Source organism: Oryctolagus cuniculus, chromosome 18, assembly GCF_051225735.1.
Source record: "Oryctolagus cuniculus isolate XC-2025 breed Fujian yellow rabbit chromosome 18, ASM5122573v1, whole genome shotgun sequence".
Classification (NCBI taxonomy): domain Eukaryota; kingdom Metazoa; phylum Chordata; class Mammalia; order Lagomorpha; family Leporidae; genus Oryctolagus; species Oryctolagus cuniculus.
In genome coordinates, this window is record NC_142884.1 from 78,890,954 (window position 1) to 78,911,640 (window position 20,687).

Sequence of the window (20,687 nt, forward strand, 5' to 3'; positions counted from 1 at the left end):
ACAGTGCTGGGCCTGGGGCCAGGGTCCATGGCTCCCCAGGGTTCGAGGCCCCTGGCGTCACCAACGCTTTCTGAGGGTTCAGGGGAGCTGCCAGGAGGCAGCAGGCCTGGGGGCCATGGGGAACATGGAGGGGACCTCTGCCTGCTCCTGGCTCAGCGGCCTGGGGCGTCAGTGCCTCCCCCTCCTCTGTAAGCGGGGCGACCCCACGCGCCTTCTGGGTGCAGTTGACGAGCAGGCGCTCGGAGACGCTGGGCAGGGGGCAGAGCTGCATGTGCGCCCCAACCCTGCTCTCGGGACACCCCAGCAAGACCCCCACGCACAAGAGCCGAAAGCAGTGAGGCGAGGGTGGACATGGATGGGGCAAGGAGCAGCCAGGGGCTCAGCGTGGGGTCCGGGCAACACGGGCCGAGGGTGGGCGAGGGTCCAGCGGCAGGGGCCGCAGGGCAGGCAGAGCGGCTCCCGTCCTGCTGAGTCCCAGGCGCCCCCCCCCCCCCCCGCTGCCCAGCTCAGAGCCTTGTGCACCTGCCTGCTCAGCCGAGACCCCCCTCCCCCCCCGCGAAGCTCCCCCCCTCCCCGCTCAGTTCCCAGGGCTGCTGTCCTCTCTGAACAGTCCTGCTTCTCAGCCAACCTGTTCTCGGGTCTTCCCAGCAGACGGGGCCTTGGAAGGCAGCCCCCCAAGAGGAGGCAGCTAGGGGACAGTGCGAGCTGCGCTGGGCAGACACCAGGGTCAGCGCAGGGCTCAGAGCTGGGCAGGCGGGAGGAGCTTCCCAAGACACAGGGCAGAGCAGCCTGACGGGGCGCCCGCCCTGGAACTGGCTCTGCCCGGCGCCCTCCCTGGACACCGGCTCTGCCCGGGTGCCCTCCCTGGACACCGGCTCTGCCGGGCGCCCTCCCTGGACACCGGCTCTGCCCGGGGCTGGCTGAGGCAGGCAGGTGGGGCCAGTCACCACCACCACCAGGGTGGCTGAACCCCACGGCCAGGTCTCCTAAGCCCTCTTCCTCATGTCCAAAACCATGGCACAAACTGCCCCTTCACCAGGGTGGGGGCCGGCCAGCACTAACACCATCCTCCCCCGGCAGGGCTGGAGAGGCCAAGTGCGCCTCTGCCCCTCGAGGCCCAGCCAAGGCTGGAGGGCAGCCGGCATCTGGGCGGGACCCTCGCCCACAGCCAGCCAGGACTCCCAGGCTCCCCTCACACACGGGCCAGTGCAGCCAGCACAGCTCAGCGGGGGCAGACAGGGGAGACCTCACCCAGCCCCCTCCCGTGCATTCTCCGCTCAGACCCCTTCAGACCCCCACACCCTCCCCACAGCTGCCCAGCAGGAGGCAGAGCTGGGGCCACGGTACCGAGGGCTGCCCCTCAGGGAGTCCAGCCAGGCCCCGACTGCGTGCCATCAGCACCCCAACCCCACAGCTGCTGCAGGTGCTGGGCCAGCCCCGACCCCCAGCTGGCCGTCCCGGGTGGCCCAGGTCCGGAGTCCCCGGCAGGAGCAGCACAGGGAAGGGTGCCTGGGCTCGGGGGGTGCACAGCTCCCCGTGTTCCGAGCCGGGACGTGGCGGGGGCCCTGACAGAGGCCTGGGGCAAGCCCGCCCCTCCCCCGGCCCTGCGGGCTCCCTCCAGTGCTCAGCGCCGCTGGCGTGCTGGGTTCCCGCCCCTCCCCCTGCCTCCATGCCCCCAGTCCCCGCCCTCCGAGGAAACTCGTAGAGCTGTGCGGCCCCCCAGGGCCCACGGGAGACCCTGCGTCTCCCCATATCCCCAGCTGAAAGTCACGAATCCGGCGACAGAGGAAGCCAGGCAGAGCTGGCGGGAAAGGAGATGGAATGTGCCGGAACAAGGCGCTCCATCCATCACTGTCCCCGGCCTACCCTGCCCAGCTGGGAGCTGGCCACGGCCCAGTGCTCCCAGTCCAGGGTTCCAGAATCTTCTGTGGGAGGAGCTCTGTCGCTGCTCTGGCCTTGCCCTCCTCAGGGCAAGCCCCCGCCCTCTCCCTCCCAGGCGGCCCTCTGCTGCGACCTCCCCCAACCCCACAGGAGGCTGGGGGCCTGGCCATGGGCAGTGAGGACAGCAGCGACAGCCTGGCACTGCACACATCACCATAGGTCCGTGAGGCAGGGTCTTGGTAGGGGGTGGGCTCAGCCTCGGCTCCACGTCGTGGGCTGGGGACAAGGAGCGCGGGAGGTGCAGCTCTGGGGGCTGAGGTCCCCATTGGTCATGACTTTTCTCTGATTCAGGCCAAGGCCACCCCACACCCCAGCTCCATGAGGGGGTCAGAGCTGAGCCGTGGGGCCGGGTGGGGGCAGTGGCTCGATCCTAGCTCCAGCCTCTGCCCCCGGCCTGGTGGCATCCACTGCTCCCCAACCTGGGCCAAGGTAAACCTGGACACTCGTCCCTTGGGAGTGGGGGGGCTGGGGCCCCTCCAGGACACAAAGGCCTCGGCCCCTCGCCCCCGGACTCTGCTGTGCTGTAGCCTCTGCGCTGTCCAGTCTGGCTGCAGGGATGTTGGGAGAGCGACCCCAGGTGCCCACGCAGGGCCACCCAAGGTGTGGGACAGCAGCCGTGTCAGGTGACAGCCCAGCCCTACAGGAGCCCAGCCGGGACCGGGCAGAAATGCTGCCACCCCCACCGCCTGCACACAGCACCCTCGAGGGAGGGGCTGGTCCCCGCACCTCACAGAGGACGGCAGAGACCTCCACGTGCCGGGGACAAGCTGGCGCCGCCCGACGGCACGGAGGCCCCGTGTCTGCCGTGCTGGGTCCCGCCAGCCAGCTGCGCAGCCTCGCACTCGCGCCTGGGAATTCATCAGCTGGGCACACCCCTGCCACAGCGGCCCTGCGTGGCTCTCTCCTGGACACCCGTGGCCCGCGGAGTCCTGGGGGCTCAGCGAGGACGGTCAGCCCCTCAAGCCGAGCACAGACTTCCGGGTGCCTCCCAGCAACTCCGTGAAGGGGATACAGGAGCGGCCGGGGCTGAGCGGGGGTCCCCACCGGTGTCCCCCACACCCAGATGACCAGGTCTCGACCAGGCGGATGAGTCCCCCCCGACCAAGGCCACGGTCCAGTCGGGGAGCGGCCCCACATCTGCATCCTGTCACGGCCTCGTGGTGATAACAGAAGTGAAGGATTAGCGTTTCCTCCTCCCCTGGGGCCTCTGAGCCAAGCCCGGTGCCTCCCGCCTGGCCAGACTCGGCCCTCCGAGGCCTGACCCGGGGTGGACGGAGCCTCTGGCCGTTAACTCGCTGCCTGCCAGGGATGCCCCGCAGAGCCAGCATCTGCCGGCTGTGGGTGGCGGTGAAGGTCAAGGGCCGTGAGGTCCCCATGGCAACAGTGCCGACGGGGGGTCAGCCCTCGAACGTCGACGGCCTCGGGGGCACTCGGCGGGGGTCCCGCCCAGGGGCTGGCCGCATCGCAAGCTCCGCGTCCTAGCTGGGTCTCTGGGTACAGGGGACGTAGTGGCATCCCCTCCTCACCTGGAGAACGGGAACAAGAATAGACACTTGTCCCCCAGTCAGGCCAGGACCACTCCATCCATCACTGTCCCTGGCCCACCCCGCCCAGCTGGGAGCGTGTCACGGCCCAGTGCTCCCAGTCCGGTCCACGGGAGACAGCTAGGACCAGGCACTGGCGCGTGTGGGGTCTGTCCTCAGCACGCCCACTCTGCCGCCAGCTCCCCAGGCACCCCTGCACTCGGGCCCTGGAGCCCCCTCACTTCCCTCCCGACAAGGCCTGGGACGTCACTGGCCCCGGTCAGCAGTCGCAGTGGGCAGACCCTTGCCTTCCAGCCCTGTGGGGGGAGTGTGGGTGGTGGCCAGGGCGGGGCAGGGACGCTGTGTGGCCCAGGGCTGGCAGCAGTGGCCAGGCCGCCCCTGTGGTGAGCTATCACCCTGTGGGCAGGGAGCGGAGGAGCTGGCCAGCCGCCGACGCTTGGCCAGCCTCGCTGCACCTGCCTTCTGGTCTGGTGTGGGGCAGCGGGTGAGGGACCCCATCCCGGACGGGCCCATCCCGGACGGGCCTGGCCTCTCCGCCCTCCACGCCTCCTGGTGCGTCTGAGGACCCAAGGAGCGTCTCTGACCCTACACACTGAGTAGACCTGGACGAGAGCCCTAGGCGACAGACGGACCCAGTGCCTCCTGCTGCTCTGGGCGGGCAGCCCAGGCCTTTGTACCTGCTGGACACCTGCCCCCGGCTCTGCAAGGTGCCCAGTGTCCCCTAGGACAGAGCCCAGACAGTGCCGGGTGCCCGGGTGCCCGGGTGCCCGGACAAGGGTGGGCCTGCACCTGCTGCCTGAGCTGCGGTCAGTGGCGGGACCTGGCTCACAGTGCCGGACGTGTCCAGCCACCAGTGCCCCCACCCGTGACGTGCAGGGAGCCCATGTCGGTCGAGCCTGTCGCTCAGCACAGCCCCCACGTGACCAAGACGCTGTCCAGACCCTTGCCTCGTGGGGTCCCCACGTCTGGCCCCAGCCCCACAGCTGCAGCTCCTGGGCCGTCTACCTGCCACTCCCCTGGACCTGGCCGACCCGGGAGCGAGCGTGGGAGTGACAACAGTCAGCTTGGAGCCTGGACGTGAGACCCAGTGAACCTTGGGCCAGCCCCTGGAGCCTCCAGCTGTCCCCACGGAGTGGAGGCCACTCTAGACCAGCAGAGCCGGACGGTGACTGACAGCCCCCAAGAGCTGAAGGGACGCAGGCAGTGTCTGACGCCGCCTCCCCCGTCAGAGTGCCGGGTTCAAGTCCTGGCTCTGCTCCCAAGTCCCCCTCCCTGCTAACGCGTCCAGGGGGCCGCAGGCGATGGTTCAAGTACTAGGGCCCCTGGCACCCATGTGGGAGACCTGGACGGATTTCCCGGTGCCTGTGGGCATTTGGGGAGCGAAGCAGCCTCGGCCGCGGCACAGTCCTGGCCCCCGTGGCGTCTGAGATCACTCATGCACAGAGACCCCAAAACCAGGCACAGCGGCCGCTCTGGGCAGAGGCGACCGGCAGGAGGGAGGCGCGGGGGGCAGGGCAGGCACCAGGCAGGGAAGCCTGCCTGTTGGCACACGTGTGTGCACACGGTGACAGCTGTCAGTCTGTCACCTCCCCCGTGTGCCGGGCTTCGGGCATCCATGTACTTGCAAACGTGACGTCACAGAGCAGCGTCCACTGACACAGAAAGTGACCCCCTGGGACATCAAGGTCGGTGACAAAGCCCCAGACTTCACCTTGGACACAGGCGCACGGAGAACAGTGGGACCACGGGGGGGGGGGCGCGGCGGCTCCCGGCGGGGACTGGGCAGAGCCGCGCCCCTGCCTGTGTTTCTGAAGCAGAGTCGGGCGTGAGCCTGGGACGGGGCTGGGGCTCCGAGCCCTGGCCAGAGACGCCGCCCGGAGGTGCCGGACCCTGGCCCTGCGCCCCGAGCAGCCCCTCCTCCAGGAGGCTGTGCCGAGCAAGGAGTTAACAGGCGGGGGGGAGGGCGGGGGGATTAAACTCGAAGTGGCTGGAATTAAACTCTTCCCTGCGCCGCACAGGCTGCAAATGGGCCCCAGATGTCCAGGGCCTGCTGGCCCGCAGAGGAAGCACATTCCTCGCCCAGCTGCTGAGGCCGCGCTGCCAGCGACTCCCTGAGGGCCGCGGGGGAGGCAGCCCCGCCATCTGGGCCGCCTGCTGCGGGCTGCGAGGTGGACATGCTCGCCCAGCGCAGGCCTGGCGCACTGGGGGGCGTGGGCACACGTGGCCCCCCCCACGTACACACGGGGCACTGGGGGGCGTGGGCACACGTGCCCCCCCCACGCACACACGGGGCACTGGGGGGCGTGGGCACACGTGGGCCCCCCCCACCACACACACACGGGGCACTGGGAGGTGTGGGCACACGTGGGCCCCCCCACGCACACACGGGGCACTGGGGGACGTGGGCACACGTGGGCCCCCCCTACACGGGGCACTGGGAGGTGTGGGCACACGTGGGCCCCCCCACCACACACACACGGGGCACTGGGAGGCGTGGGCACACGTGGCCCCCCCCACATGGGGCACTGGGGGGCGTGGGCACACGTGGGCCCCCCACGCACACACGGGGCACTGGGGGGCGTGGGCACACATGGGCCCCCCCACCACGCACGCATGGGGCACTGGGAGGCGTGGGCACACGTGGGCCCCCCCACACACGGGGCACTGGGGGACGTGGGCACACGTGGGCCCCCCCTACACGGGGCACTGGGAGGCGTGGGCACACGTGGGCCCCCCCACACACGGGGCACTGGGCCAGCAGGGCGTCTGCAGCGGGCTGACTGTGCAGCAGCAGCAGCGACAGATGTGGGGGTGGAGGGGCGGCAGGAACAGGGAGAGTGAGGGGTGGGCGAGTGGCCGGGGAGATGATGGACAGATGGCTGGATGGTGGGTGGACAGACGGATGGGTAAACAGCCAGGTGGCCGGGTAGGTAAGGGACAGGGTGGGTGAGGGGTGGCACCGCCCTCTTCCTCTGCAGGGCCGGCATGGGCTGAGGGTGGGGGGTCTGCTCACAGGGTGGGTGGGGGGTCACCCTGGCGAGACCCTCACCCGCAGAGTTCCAGAGCCACTGCTCTTCATTCACTTGCCTCCCGAGCGAGATGGTGGGCTCCAGGCCCGGCTCCAGGCTCAGGTCCACCGCGGGGTGGCCTTGGGCCCCCTCAACTTCCGCACCTGCACGGGTAGACACAGAGGGGTCCGCCCAGGGAACTCCCGAGGGCTACGTGGAGATCGGCCAAGGACTCACCTCAGACCCCCGGCTGGGACGCGGGGTCCTGGAGCCAAGGGCCTGGCAGGGCCTGGCAGAGGGAGCAGCACCCCCAGAGAGCTGGACGCAAGGCTGTGTGTGCACATACGTGTGCACATGTGTGTGGAGTCGTGGGGGCACGTCTGCACACATTTTAGCTCCTGGGCGGGGGCGGGCAGGATGGGCTGCCTTCTCTCTCTGCTGTGCCATTCCCTTTAATTTAACTATTTATTTTCATTTTATTTGAAAGGCAGGAAACCAGAGACAGAAATATTTTCCATCAGCTGGTTCACTCTTGAAGTGCCTGCCACGGCCAGGGCTGGGCCAGGCCAACGCCAGGAGCCGGGAGTCCACCCGGGTCTCCCACGCCTGCGGCAGGGGTCCCGGGCTTGCGCCTCACTGTGGCTCCCCAGGTGTGCGTACAGGAAGCTGGATCAGAAGCATGACAGCCAGGACTCCGCCCACACTCGGCTCTCAGACGCCCACCCTGGCTGAGTGACAGAAGACTGCTGAGAGTGACGGGTGAGTGACAGATGACTGAGCTGTGACGGGTGAGTGACAGATGACTGTGAGTGATAGATGAGTGACAGATGACTGCCAAGCAGTGATGGGTGATTGACAGATGACGGTGAGTGACAGGTGACTGCCGAGCAGTGATGGTGAGTGACAGATGACTGTGACAGGTGACTGAGTGACAGGTGACTGCTGAGAGTGATGGGTGACTGACAGATCACTGCTGAGCAGAGAGTGACGGGTGAGTGACAGATGACTGAGCTGTGACAGGTGAGTGAAGATGACTGTGAGTGACGGGTGAGTGACAGATGACTGTTGAGTGACAGAAGAGTGACAGATGACTGTGAGTGACAGGTGACTGAGTGACAGATGACTGTGACTGACAGGTCACTGCTGAGCAGAGTGACGGGAGAGTGACAGATGACGGTGACTGACAGGTCACTGCTGAGCAGAGAGTGACGGGTGAGTGACAGATGACTGAGCTGTGACAGGTGAGTGAAGATGACTGTGAGTGACGGGTGAGTGACAGATGACTGTTGAGTGACAGAAGAGTGACAGATGACTGTGAGTGACAGGTGACTGAGTGACAGATGACGGTGACTGACAGATCACTGCTGAGCAGAGTGACGGGTGAGTGACAGATGACGGTGACTGACAGGTCACTGCTGAGCAGAGTGACGGGTGAGTGACAGATGACGGTGATTGACAGGTCACTGCTGAGCAGAGTGACGGGTGAGTGACAGATGACGGTGACTGACAGATCACTGCTGAGCAGAGTGACGGGTGAGTGACAGATGACGGTGACTGACAGGTCACTGCTGAGCAGAGAGTGACGGGTGAGTGACAGATGACTGAGCTGTGACAGGTGAGTGAAGATGACTGTGAGTGACGGGTGAGTGACAGATGACTGTTGAGTGACAGAAGAGTGACAGATGACTGTGAGTGACAGGTGACTGAGTGACAGATGACGGTGACTGACAGATCACTGCTGAGCAGAGTGACGGGTGAGTGACAGATGACGGTGACTGACAGGTCACTGCTGAGCAGAGTGACGGGTGAGTGACAGATGACGGTGATTGACAGGTCACTGCTGAGCAGAGTGACGGGTGAGTGACAGATGACGGTGACTGACAGATCACTGCTGAGCAGAGTGACGGGTGAGTGACAGATGACGGTGACTGACAGGTCACTGCTGAGCAGAGTGACGGGTGAGTGACACTTGACTGCACGCTGCTACCTAAGTAAGCCACTGCTGTGGAACGAGTGACATCTGGGGTTCAGGCTGGGGCGGTGGACGCCGAGTTAGGCCCCCATGCCCAGGCACCCGAGGTCAGGTGTGGGGCAGGGGGAGCCGTCCATGCCCGACGCCCCCCCACCAGACACCTGCGCTCCTGTGAAGCGAGGGCAGGGCTGGGCACAGGGACAGCGCTGGACTGCTCGGGGGACGCTCGGGACCAAGTCCTCCCTCCTGCACCCCGGCCGCTCACTGGGCCTGCGGCTGGATTTGCCCCGCCAGCCACGAGGCGCCGTGCAGGCTGAGCCAATGCCCACGCATCCCCCTGGTTTAAAAACCTCAGCCACCTCGCTGCTTACACACTGGCTGGACAGCGACCGGGGCTGGCAGCCCGATGCACACGCGTGGCACACACGCCGCAGAGGATGAGGGTCTGGGAGCACTCAGACCCCTGGGGACAAGATCCCGCCTGGCCACAGGTGACCGCGCAGCCGAAGCGGAGAGGAACCGCCCCCGGGCCGGGGCTGAGCTCCGGGGGTGCTCCTGGTGAGGGTTTGCGCGGGGGCGCCCCCGGAGCCTGGGAGGGGCCTGTGGCCAACACACTCAGGTCAGCAGCGAGCGGGCAAGGCACTGAGCCGCAGGCACCGCCGGGCCTCCCGCACCCTGAACCTCCAGGCGTCCTCACGGTGGGTACAGCAGTGTGGGTCCCAGGTCCTCTGGCCTGTGGGGGAGGCAGGCCAGACCCCCCATGGCTGATAGAAGTCTCGTCACTTGTGTCACCTGTCACTCTGCCCACTTCACACCCAGGGAAGCTGAGGCACAGAGGGGGCCGGGGGCCAGGGAGTGAGCCAGGGCGCAGAGAAACACCCACTGCCCAGAAGGCTTGGGGAGCCCCTCCCTCACACAGCTGTCCCCTGTCGCGGTGGCCCCGTGCCTGCAGCCTCCCGGGAGTCCATGCTCGGACCCCAACCCCACAGCGCAGGCTGTACGTGCAGTCTGTATGTGGGGGTGGTAACGCCCCCTCCCCTGGCAGGCACCGGCAGCCAAGCTGAGGCCGAGCCGTGGCCAGGCCCACGGTCAGTGCTGAACCTTGATCCCTGCCCCCTTTCCCAGTGGCCCCTGAGAGCCTGAAGCACGGCTGTGGCAGGAGGAGCCGCATTCCAGCTCACAGAGGGCCCACCCGGCCCTGAGGCCGCCCACAGGGGGCCCCCATGTTCTGCCAGGACCTCGGCCCCAGCACCTGCCCAGCCTGGGCGCTCCAACCCCAGTGGGTGGTCTGCAGCCCAGCCGGACACTCGCCCTTCCGGGACAGCATCGGCCGGCGAGGCCACCGACCCGGGAGCTGGGCGTCCTCCCTCTGAACCCCGGGTGTCCCGGGGGAGCCCGGCACGCGGCTGCAGGGGCGGGCGGCGCCCACTCCCCTTTGCCATTGTTTACGTAAACAGGTAAACTGTTTCCTGCCTCAGTTAAAAACATCTGCCACATAAATGAATACCAATTAACTCATCCTGCTTTTAATTGCTCTGTTAATTACACGCAGGCAGCAGCAAGGATGCCATGGGAGTGGGGAGCCCCATCCTCCCCGGCCGCCTCCCCGCCGCTCGGAAACGGCTGACGCGTGAGGGTGGCAGGGCAGCGCCGCAGAGGGGCCCGACCCGGGGTTGCCCGGCGACCACCTCCCCGGACCCCCCACCCCCCGGCCTCCTACAGCCCCGCCTCCTCCTGTCTTGCCAGGGGGGTGAAGGCCCGGGTGGCCCCCAGGGAGCCCTGGACAGCAGTGTGAGATTTGGCCTAAGCCCGACCCCAGGGTGGGGGGCAAGGCTCAGTTCTGTTTGCTGAACTCCCGAGTGTGAGGCACTGGGGGTCTCCTGAGCACAGGCTCCCCCCGGCCGTGAGCGCCCATGACACCTGCTCTCCCCGCGTCCCCCCAGGCCCCTCCTCCTGCACCTGCTGCCCCGCTGAGCGAACATTCACGCCGGGAACAGGAACCCTGGCCAGGCCTCCCACAGATGTCAGAACAGAAGCCCAGCAGGGCCTGTGCCAGGCCACGCTCCCAGGGCCCCAGCTCTGCCCTGGGCCCTTGTAAGAAGACTACGGGTCCCACGACAGTAACAGACTGCCCACTTCACAGATGGGGCAGCTGAGGCTCGGGAGGCCCACGGCCGACTCCTGAGCCGGGCGGTCTGCCCCGCCTGGGTCCAGCCTGCGCCTGCTCAGGGCCCGGCTCTCTCCGTCCCTCCAGACGGCCCGAGCCCCCCCCCCCCCCCCCCCGGCATGAGTGAAGGGAGACTGCAGCAGCCCACACACCGCAGCTTCGATATCGGATCTGTCCAGGGAACGTCACTCCGCACGGCTGGGCTCAGCGCGCCGCCTCAACTCAGGGCCCTGCAGCGAGGGCCTGAGGGCTCGGGGCTCCCGCCACCCCCACGCCTGCTCCTGATCTAGCTCCACCCCTGCCTCCCCCCAGGCACTCATTTTTCATTTGTTATCCAACTTTTATTTTATGTGAAAGGAAGAAGAAAGACACGCAGAGGGACACAGAGACAGGGAGGGAGGCAGCTCCCATCTCCGGCGCACTCCCAAACGCTGACACAGGCAGGGCTGGGCCGGGCAGAAGCCGGGAGCCCGGAACTCCATCCGGGTCTCCCGCGTGGGTGGCAGGGGCCCAAGTACCTGAGCCGTCACCAGCTGCCTCCCAGGTGTGCAACAGCAGGGAGCTGGGCCCGGAGCGGAGGCGCCAGGACTCCAACCAGGCACTCGGATGCCGCAAGGGTCAGCGTGCCTGCCTCACGGTGCCCGCCCCTCTGCGGCCTCTGAACCCGCTTGAGGGACGAGACGGCTTGGCCACAGGGTGAGCTCGGGCAGCAGTCAAGGGCAGGAGCCTCCAGCTGGCTGCCCCCTCGCGCAGCACATCTGGGGACGGGGGCCAGGCCGGGGCGTCCTCTGACAGGGCTCAGGACCGGGTGGAGGGCGGTGCCAGGGCGGCCCCAGCGGGAGCCTCCCAGGGGCGGCCAGAGGCAGGAGCCGGGCACACAGACCCCAGGGGCAGGCGTGGGGGTGGGGCAGGCCTGAGGCCAGCTCCAGCTGGGACACTCAGAGCTGGGGGGGGGGGGGCTCCAGGTGTCTGCAGGGTGAGTGAGCATGAGGCTCCTAGGAGCCCCCACTGTGGGGAAACCACCGTCCCCCTGGTCAGAGCCCGTCCAAGGCCAGGCTCCAGCCCTGGCTGCCGGCACACAGAGGGACGCTGGCTCCGCACCACAGACTCCAAGAAACAAGCTGGGGGTGGGCGAAGCAATCGGAGGCCACGCAGCCAGGCCCGGGGGAGGTGCCCCTCCGTCCCCCAGGACCACAGCAGCTATGCCACTCAGGTCACCACTCAGAGCACCCGCCGCGGCAGGGGCAGGGGGCAGAGCACACGGGCGCCGGCTCCACCGGGCCCGACCGGACATACAACCTCACCAGGCCCTGACCACAGAACGAAGGGCCAAAGCCACCGCCGCGGAGCGTCCGTCCCCGCCCGGCCAAGCCTCTCCCCGCCCCGGGCTTGGGGAGGTGCCAGGCGGGCAGATGGGCGGGTGCCGTGCTGGTGCCACCGCAGCCGGGTGGCAGCTGCTCTGGGGGAGACACGCGAGCAGCCGGCTCCCCCGCCTCCCTCCCCGGCGGAACCTTCTGGATGTTTTGACTCATTCCACCAAATGGTCTCAGAGCCTCAGGGGGGATCTGGGGGGGCGGTGCTGCAGTCAAAACAGCGCAGGGAAGCCCCTCCCCCATGGCAGAGCCTTCGCGGGGTGCTCTGTGGCTCCCATTCACGGGGGAAACAGGCTGGCAGAGGCCAAGGGACCCTCACTCAGGCCGAGCGCACCTGCTTCGGCGGGGCTTCTCTGGGGTGAGGGCCGGGGTTCTGCACCGCATGGATACACCCACCCGCTGAGTCATTCCAAACGCCTTCACCAGCCAAGGCCAAGGCCAGCGTCCCATGAGGGCGCCAGGGACCCCGCGACTTGAGCCATCGCCTGCTGCCTGCGCCCCAGGTGCCCACAGCCGGAAGCGGGAGTCAGAGGGAGACTCAGGAATCAAACCCAAGCACACCAACCCGGGACGTGGGCGGCCCCGGCCCGGACACGCCCTCCCCGACTCCCGGGGGAGAGGCCTGGGACAGAGTGACACGGCCGGCCATGGCCCTGCTACGGGCAGCTCCCGGTGAGTGCTGGGAGGACTTGCCATGTCCGCCCGAGAAGTGGGGACGACTCAAGGAGCAGCTCCCAGGACTCGGCGAGGCCCACCCGGGCCTCCAAGGCTCAGCTTCCTTCCACAAGGAGCCCTGGCTCACGAGAGAGGCCCCACCCCAGGGTCTGGCCCGACAGCCTGCCCACACACCCACCTCCATCAGGGGCTCCCAGGGCCCCGGTGGCTGTCCCGGGCTCACCTCGAACACCTGCGTCGCAGCCCTCCCCCCCCCCCCGAGCCTTGGCCTGTCGGTCTGTGAGGAAGGACCCCAGGGCCTGGAGGCCGGCGGCTACTTCAACTCAGGCCCACAGGAAACACGCGTGCCTCCCAGGGCTTGCTGACCGCAGCTCCCACCCAGTGGTCCCTGCACCAGCCTCTCTCCTGCCTGTCCACCCACAAAGCCCCTGGGTGCCAGGCGCACCCCTCCTCAGGGCCTTTGCGCAGGGGCCTCTGCTGGAAGCTTGTCCAGCGGCCAGTGGCTCCCTTCCCCGCAGGGCCCACACCAGCTCACGTCATTGGGGAGCCTGGCATGGGGTGCGTGGGGCTCGTGCCTGGCCTCGGGGAGACCCCGGCACCGACGCCCTTGCTCGCCTCTCTCCCCAGACATGTGGCGTCAGCCGTGATGTGCTGGGGCGGTGACGGGTACTGCGCTCTACTGAGGTCCCGGGGCCCTCGGTCACAGGGGGTGTGCACACTCCAGGGGGCACCGACTCCACCCAGCCGGCCTCTGGGCCTCGCCCAGGGAGGGGCTGCAGCTGCAAACACAGCCCAGTCGCCCCCAAGCAGAGCTGGGCTCCCTGTGGCTCTGGGCTGTGCCAGCCACACGTGGAAGGTCTGAGCAGCAGTTAAGCCACCACCTGAGATGCCGGCATCCCATACAGACGCCAGTTCGAGTCCTGGCTGCTCCACTTCCAATCCAGCTCCCTCCTCATGCACTGGGAAGGCAGTGGAAGATGCCCGAAGGCTTGGGCCCCTGCACCCGCGTGGGAGACCTGGACGGAGCTCCTGGCTCCTGGCTTCAGCTTGGCCCAGCCTTGGCCGCTGTGGCCATTTGGGGAGTGAACCAGTGGGTGAAGCTCGCTCTCCCTGTCTCTCTGCCACCCTGCCTTTCAAATAAATAAATACATCTTTAAAAAAAAAAAAAGAATTAAATTATTCTTGAGTTTGGAGGCAGAAAAAGAAGAATGACCCGAATCGTCCTAGCTGGGCGGGGGGATGCTGGAGGGGGCGGGGTCCAGGGAGGGGCCCACCTGCACAGGCAGACACTGCCCCAGTCCAGTGTCCTGACGCCACCTGGCCTGAGCACATGTTCTGACCCGGGGCCACCAGCCGGAGGCGGGCCTACAGGTGCCCTGTGCACAGTGGGGCTGAGCTGCCAGCCAGCCTGAGGCGGCCCAACCAGGCCCGGCCTGCGGCACTGGGGCGATGGGCTCAGGGAATGGGCAGGAGGTAGCCCTGGCCAACGCCTGCGCAGGGAGAAGCCGACCACCCGTGCGACCCCCTGCCCTCCACATGCAAGACTGGCAGTCACAGCCGAGGGCTGAATGGCGGACACAGGGGACGGCTTGGATAGCCCCTCTCCCAGCTCACAAGCCCGGTCACTGGCCCTGTGGGACATGGTTTACCCAGGGCTTCCCGTCAGTGGGGCCCAGTGGGGACACACAGCAAGAGTCAGTAGGCAGGACAGGCTGGGTGGTCACTGCACGGGTCACGCCTGAGCCAGACACCAAGGAGGGGGGGGGAGGAGAGCGGCAGCGCAGGGCCTGGGGCATCTGGGTGAGGGGAAGGAAGGCGGAGCCCCGCGGGGGAGGGAGTGGCATGGTCCAAGAAGCTGCCCACAGGACCTTGGCTGCCTTCCAGGAGGGTCACCTGCCTGGCCTTTAGTGGACCCCCCGCTGCAGATGGCCCTGGGGGCAGACGCAGGGAGAGCAGGTACAGAACCCAGGGACAGCAGTGGCCACGTGTCCGTGAGGACGGGACAGCAGGTGCCGCAGAGACCAGTGGCCGCGTGTGGGACTGGACATGTTGACAGCTGGCCGCCAGACGTGTAGCCGTCTCTGAGCCGCCTCCCGGGCAGCACCAGGAGCCAGGTGGGCACTCAGCCTGCCACACGCTCCGGGGCCCATGGGACCTGGCCACCCACACCTAGGGGTGCACCCAGCAAAAAACAGGTGTCAAGGCCAAGCTGCACAGCTGGACAGGGCAACCCGGTCCCCCGCAGCCACAAAACCCGGGCCAGGGCTGTCCACACCCAGGAAAACAGCCACGGGGGAGGCCGAGAGTTTCCCGCCACATCCAGGAGACCCCTCTGCAAGGAAGCAGAGCGCAGGGTGGGGGGAGAGGTGTGGGGGATGGAACGTCTAAGCCCCGCCTCTCTGCCCAGAGACACGGGCCGGCGCCTCCATCCTGGCTCAGGCTTGGAGGCCGTGGGGGAGCCCCTCCCTGTAGCCTCGACCCTGGGAACATCTGGGAGGCCTCCTGCCCCGGCACCTTCTGCCGTCACCTGCTGTCCCGGCTGTGGACTTTTCTCAGCCGAGTAAACAGAAGCCCGGAGCCTGGACACCCACCCAGACCCCGCCCGCCACAGCCCCGGGAGCTCACAGCAGCCAGATGCCCCTGGGGGTGGGGGTGGGGGAACCAGCCCCAGGGAGCTGGGAGCACCCGGGAAAGGGACCTGGAGGACGGCTGCCTTGCCATGGCCGCGCCCGCCCGGCTCCCCGCCCAGTGACCTCCAGCTGGCCGAGGCCCCTAGGCCGCAGGCGGCAGAGCCACAGCTTCTGTTCCACCGCCCCAGGAAGCACGCCATGGGCGGCCAGGCCCCGGCCCCGAGTGCTCCCAGCTCCCCAGCACACACCTCCCCCGCCCCACCTCCACGGCTAGGAGGCAGGCTCCTCAGGTAAGCAGGGCCCTCCAGGCTCCTCCTGCACGCCCGCCCTCCACCCTGCCGTCCCATTCCGGACCAAGGGGGCACTCCGCCTTGTTGTGCCTCCGAGCAGAGCTGTCCTGGGGGGTCAGGAGCCACCCTGCCCCAGCAGGCCCGGAGGATAGATGTGGAGCCATGGGTGCCCGCCTGCCGCGGCTCCCGCATCGGCTCGAGGCGCCCCAGGGCTGAAGCCTGCTGGCCGCGCGGGCACGGGCGCACGCTCCTGCCGTGTTACGGCACCGCGCCTGGCCAGAGCAGGTGTGAGTGACAGGCGCTTTCCGGGCGGCTTGCCTCTGCCAGGGAAACAGCGCCCCTCCCCCTGCCCACGGAGACACGGACCTCCACCAATGGCGGACGCCGGCAGGGAGGCTCCACCTGTGACAACAGCTGGTTGACAACCTGGGGGCATCGCGAGGGTCCTGACAGCAGTCCCCACCAGCCCAGCATAGGGGGAACAGGGACGAGGCTGGCTTCCAGACGGGGCACAGGTCAAGCTCTTCCTCCCTGCCCCTGACTCCCGTGGGCCCCGCCTTCCTGAGGGACACGATGGACAGGGTACAGCAGAGGGTGGACCATGCACGGGGGGCTGGGGCCAGGGTTACAGCCCCCGCCCCTGTGCGCATCTGTCCGTCTCTGGGCACCTGCACAGGAGGTCACTGACTCAGGCAGCAAGTGTAGGTGCCAAACGCAGCGTCCGGCTGTGCGAGCCGCTCAGAGACACAGGGACAGACCTGGCCAAGGCCGGTGCCGCACAGCGGGCGGAAGAATCGCAGGAGGCGGCGGCCAGGACAGAGCCGCCCCTGGAAACACCCACGCTCCCACCCAGGGCGCCGCTAGCCGAGCTCGGCCGTGGCCCTTTGACACTCTGGGGGCAGAGGATGCATGGGGCCTGGGGGCAGCTGGGCGTTGCCACGATGCTTTGGGGCTGAAGCAGGGACGCGCCCTCCCCGCCTGCCGCGCACGGACCCCGGGGCTCGGCGACCCGGCCAGCCGTCGTCTGCAGAGCGCTGCGTAGGAAGGAAAATTAATTTCTTCCAGCCATGCAGAAATAAAAATACGTGGAGCTGAATGGCAGAGGTTCCTGGAGGTGGTAACTCAATTACGGGGCTCGCACGGCGACACAGGAGCGGCTGGGGGGCCCCGGGGACCGGCGGGGGCCTGGGGAAACCCCACACTCCCAGCCCCGGCTTCACAGGAGCGCCGGTGCTGCCCCGTGCCCTCCCTTCTCCCCCAGTAACACACACAGCGCCTCCTGGGACGGGCGGGTTCCGTGGGCCACGCTCCGCCCAGCGCCCGCCGGCTCCCGGCTGCTCCCCAGGCCACATCTGTTCTCCCTGCGCCCTCCAGCAGGGAGGGGCCGCCGCCTGGCACAGCAGCCCGGCTCTTTCAGGGTGGGAGGTGCCAGCCAGCGGCCCTGGGGCCTGTGGGGCCAGCTGTGTGTTCTGGCGTCCGCCACGGGATGGGGCGTGTGTCGGAGAGGCTCCCGGAGCCAGCCCTCTCTGAGCACGCCCGGGAACTACCCCGGGGCTGTCCGGCCAGTCCCGTGGTGGCCTCGAGCGCCCAGCCAGTGAGGCTGGACCGTCCAGCTCAGCGCCCATGCTTGGGGCAGGGGCCTCCCAGCCTCCACAAGTTTCTCAAACCTGGAGGCAACTTGCACGGGACCGCCGCCCCCACCCTGCGTCCAGCCAAGCAGGAGCCGGGTCCAGAGGAGGAAGCACACGCCCCGCAGGACATAATGAGGGGACATCCTGGCCGGGGGTCAGAGCCCTGGGGCTCCGGCCACTTGGCTCAACCCTGAATCCAGTGCGTTTTCAAAAGAAACATTTTCCCACCGGCTGTGAGGGCCCCGGCCTCGGCCCACAGGGCATGGGCAGTTCTGCTGCGGGCGCGGGGGTCTCCCCATCAGGCTGCCCACCCCGCAGCCCCGGAGTTCCCCGGGTGGGAGGAGCGCCGGGCGCCGAGCCGCGCCGCCAGCCGGCTGCCTTCTGCTACCCCAAGCCGCGGTCCAGGGCCGAACCTCCGGCCATCTGTGCCTGAGCAGCAGCGTGCGCGCCCCTCCCCGCCGTTCCCACAGCCCGGCGCCCGCCTGCCCGGCAGATGGACCTTCCCCGCGGCTGAGAGCAGGAGCTGGGGGAGCGCCCCTGGAGCCAGCAGGGCCCTGCCGGCGACTCCGGGAGCCAAGCCAGGGCCGCCGGGGCAGCTCCAGACCCGGTCCCCCCAGGCCCCCGGCTCCCGTCCCCCCGCGGGGCCCCTACTGGGGAACCCGGGCACCCCGGGGCCACCCGCAGGCAGGACGCCTCGCCGTCGCACGCAGCTCCCACCTCAAGTTCCACGACGCTGGGAGCAGGTCCGGCTCCGCCACTCCGGGGGCGCGGCTGCACCCCGCCGCGGGCGCCAACTTTGTCAAGTGGGGGCCGGGGCCCGCAGCGCGGGCGGTGCGGAGGTCCGGCGGGCGGCCGCGCACTCGCAGCCGGGTTCCCGCGGCGGCTTCTTTCTCAGAGCTCCGTCCCCACCGCCGCGACGCGGGGCGGTCGGCGCGCTGGCTGCGCCCGGCTCAGGCGCGCGGCGGGGCCCGGGCGCGCGGGGCGGCCGCCGGGGCCATGCCCGGGCTCGGCTCGGGCCGCCCGCGCGGGAACAAAGCGCGCACGCCGCCCCGGGCGGGCTCCGGGAGGCCGCGCCTTCGGCTCGCGGGCGCCGGGCTCCGGTGCGGCGCGCTCGCCCGAGTCTCACGGGGCCCCGCGGCCCCCGCCCCGCGCGCTCCGCCTCCGCCCCCTGCCCCCCGCCGCCGCCGCCGCTGCGCCACCTGCCTCCCGCTCGGCGCCCATCGCGCTGGGCTCCGCCCCGGGGCGCCGGCCGCGGGAGAGGCGCCCGCGCTCGGTGCGGGCTGTCGCGGAGAGCGGCTCCGCCCGCCGCAGCCCCCGCCACCCGGACGCGCCGTGCGCACCGGGCCGGAGCCCTGGGAAGCGGCCGGGGCCGGAGTGAGGAAGCGGGACGGGGGCGCCCGGGCCGTGCGCAGCGGGAGAGCCCGGCGCTGCGGGGCGTGGGGTCCGTGGAGCAGCGAGCACACGGCCGGAGCGCGCCGTGCCCACCGCGCCAGGCGCGCGGGTCCGTGGGGGTGGGCCCCGCGCTGCGCCCACCCCTCCTCGCCTCGCCGGGCAGGCCGCGCCCTGCACGGGGGGGCGGGCGGGGGCCGCGGCCGTGCGCCCCTCCTCGCCACGCACACCCACCTCGGAGCCGTCGGCGCCGCGGCCTCGCCGCCCTCGGAGCAGCGGCGTCTGATCCGGGGGGCGAGCGCGCCCCTCCCCCGCCCGCGCGCCCCCCTCCCCGGCGCAGGCCCCGGGCCCGGGGCCACCTCCGCGCTCGGCCGGCAGGGGGCGCGCTCGCCCCGCCGCGGTTCCGCCTGGAGCCCCAGCGCCGGGGCGGGAAGCGCGGGGCGGGCGGGGTTCCTCGCTCCGCGCCGGCCCCCTGGCCCGTTCATTTGCATCTGCTTTGCATCTATTTGCATGCTGCTCATCTTCCTGCCAACCTGCAGGAATGCCCGGCCCGGCCGCCCCGCCCGACTCCTACCCGCTGGCCTCTCTCCCCGAGTCCAGCCCGCGCGGGCTCGCTGCTGCCCCTCCGCTCACGCGCACGGTTCCCAGGGTGGCCGGCCCGCAGGCTTGGCTGGGCGTGTGTGGTGGCGAATCTGTGTGTGCCCCGGGGGTCCCCAAGCCCCCAGTGCGGGCTCTGCGGGGCACCCCCCTTGTCCCAGGTCTTTCCAGGCCCAGGCACTCGCCCCGGGAAGGGGATGGAGTGGACTAGGGGCCCTGGGCGGAGCTGCAGTCACCAGCACGGGGCGGCCTTGCCGTGGGAATCCTAACTCCTCCCGCACCTGTGCTCAGCCCCATGGGGAAGGCGGGGCCTCCCGCACCCCCCATCCCCCGTGGCTGTTATTTTATGTTCCGCCGAAATGGGACAGTTAGACGCTGCCTGGGACCCAAGATGCCTCCATCCCAGCTCTGCCTTGTGGAGGCCACACAGCCCTGCCGCCTGCCACTGCTCCAGCATCAGCTGGGAGCCCGACACGCCCTGGGGCCACTGGCTCACTGGGCAGGGGTGGCTGGGACCGGCCTGGGGCTCCGCAGCCATGGCCCAGCGCCGGACACACCAGCGCCGGGCACATCCCTCCTTGGTTGTCTCAGCCTCAGGCCTGTGGTGTTCAAGGAGCCACGGCTACCAGCCCAGGACACCCCGGGGCGAGTGAGGGGCCCGGAAAACACACCATAGCCACCGCGTCAACCCCCAGGGCCCCTGAATGGCAGGAGGCCGTGGCGGGCGGCTTCCTTCTGGGGTTGGCCGCTGTGCCTGCACAATCCCACTGCCCCCTGCCGTGTCCCTCGTGGCCCCCACGGCCTGCCGGGGAGCTGGCCACCAGCTCCCTTTGTACTGTGAGCCCAGGAGTCCAGGCCGCCCCCGTGACCATCACACGTTTCCCATTGACGGAGCTGTCGGGAGTGCGACACTGCCACCCACGCCACTTTATGACCGAAAGGCAACCGGCGGGTTCTGGACGCCACAGTGACGTGACAGCCGCTGCCATCCACTGCTACGCACACCACGTGAGGAGCTGCCCGGCACCGGGACCCGGAGCAGCACGACAGGAAGAAAAGCCGCAGGCCGGGAGCAAGTGTTTCCCAAACACCTGCCTTGCAAAGTGTTGGAGCCCAAGAAGTACCGAGAGTGCTGAAAACCGGACCGTGAGACATCACCCGGCCCAGGAAGAGGCAGACCCCGCACTGCACACCGCGGCGGCGTCCCTCAGCGAGGACCAAGACCAGGAAGCGTCACTCAGCATGGAACCCAGCTGTCCCCAGGCAGAGCCTGCAGGAATCTCAGGGTGACACAGCACAGCGCAGGGGCCAGGGAGACGCGTGGGGCGGCTCATCACTCTCACACCCAGGAGAAGGCAAACCCAGGAAGGCACACAAAAGGCCAGGGGTCGCCAGGGCCTGGGGGGCCGGAGGGATGGATGGATGGAGCCGGAGGACTTCCAGGGTGTAATCCCTTCTGCCAGACGCTCG

The 20,687-nt window shown here is 69.0% G+C and overlaps 1 protein-coding gene across 9 annotated transcripts in view; it reads right to left on the bottom strand.

Annotated features, from left to right (window-relative positions):
- Positions 1-20,687, bottom strand: part of CBFA2T3 (CBFA2/RUNX1 partner transcriptional co-repressor 3) — a 54,382-nt gene that overhangs the window by 24,616 nt on the left and 9,079 nt on the right. The window contains exon 1 of one of the 9 annotated variants that reach the window (XM_089320564.1): positions 18,855-18,999. The exons of 7 other annotated variants lie outside the window; for them this stretch is intronic. The gene's annotated coding sequence lies outside the window, so the exon portion shown is untranslated. Of the gene's footprint in view, positions 1-17,948; positions 18,777-18,854; positions 19,000-20,687 lie in introns of those variants that run through there. One more of the 9 variants, XM_089320563.1, reaches the window with a different exon arrangement.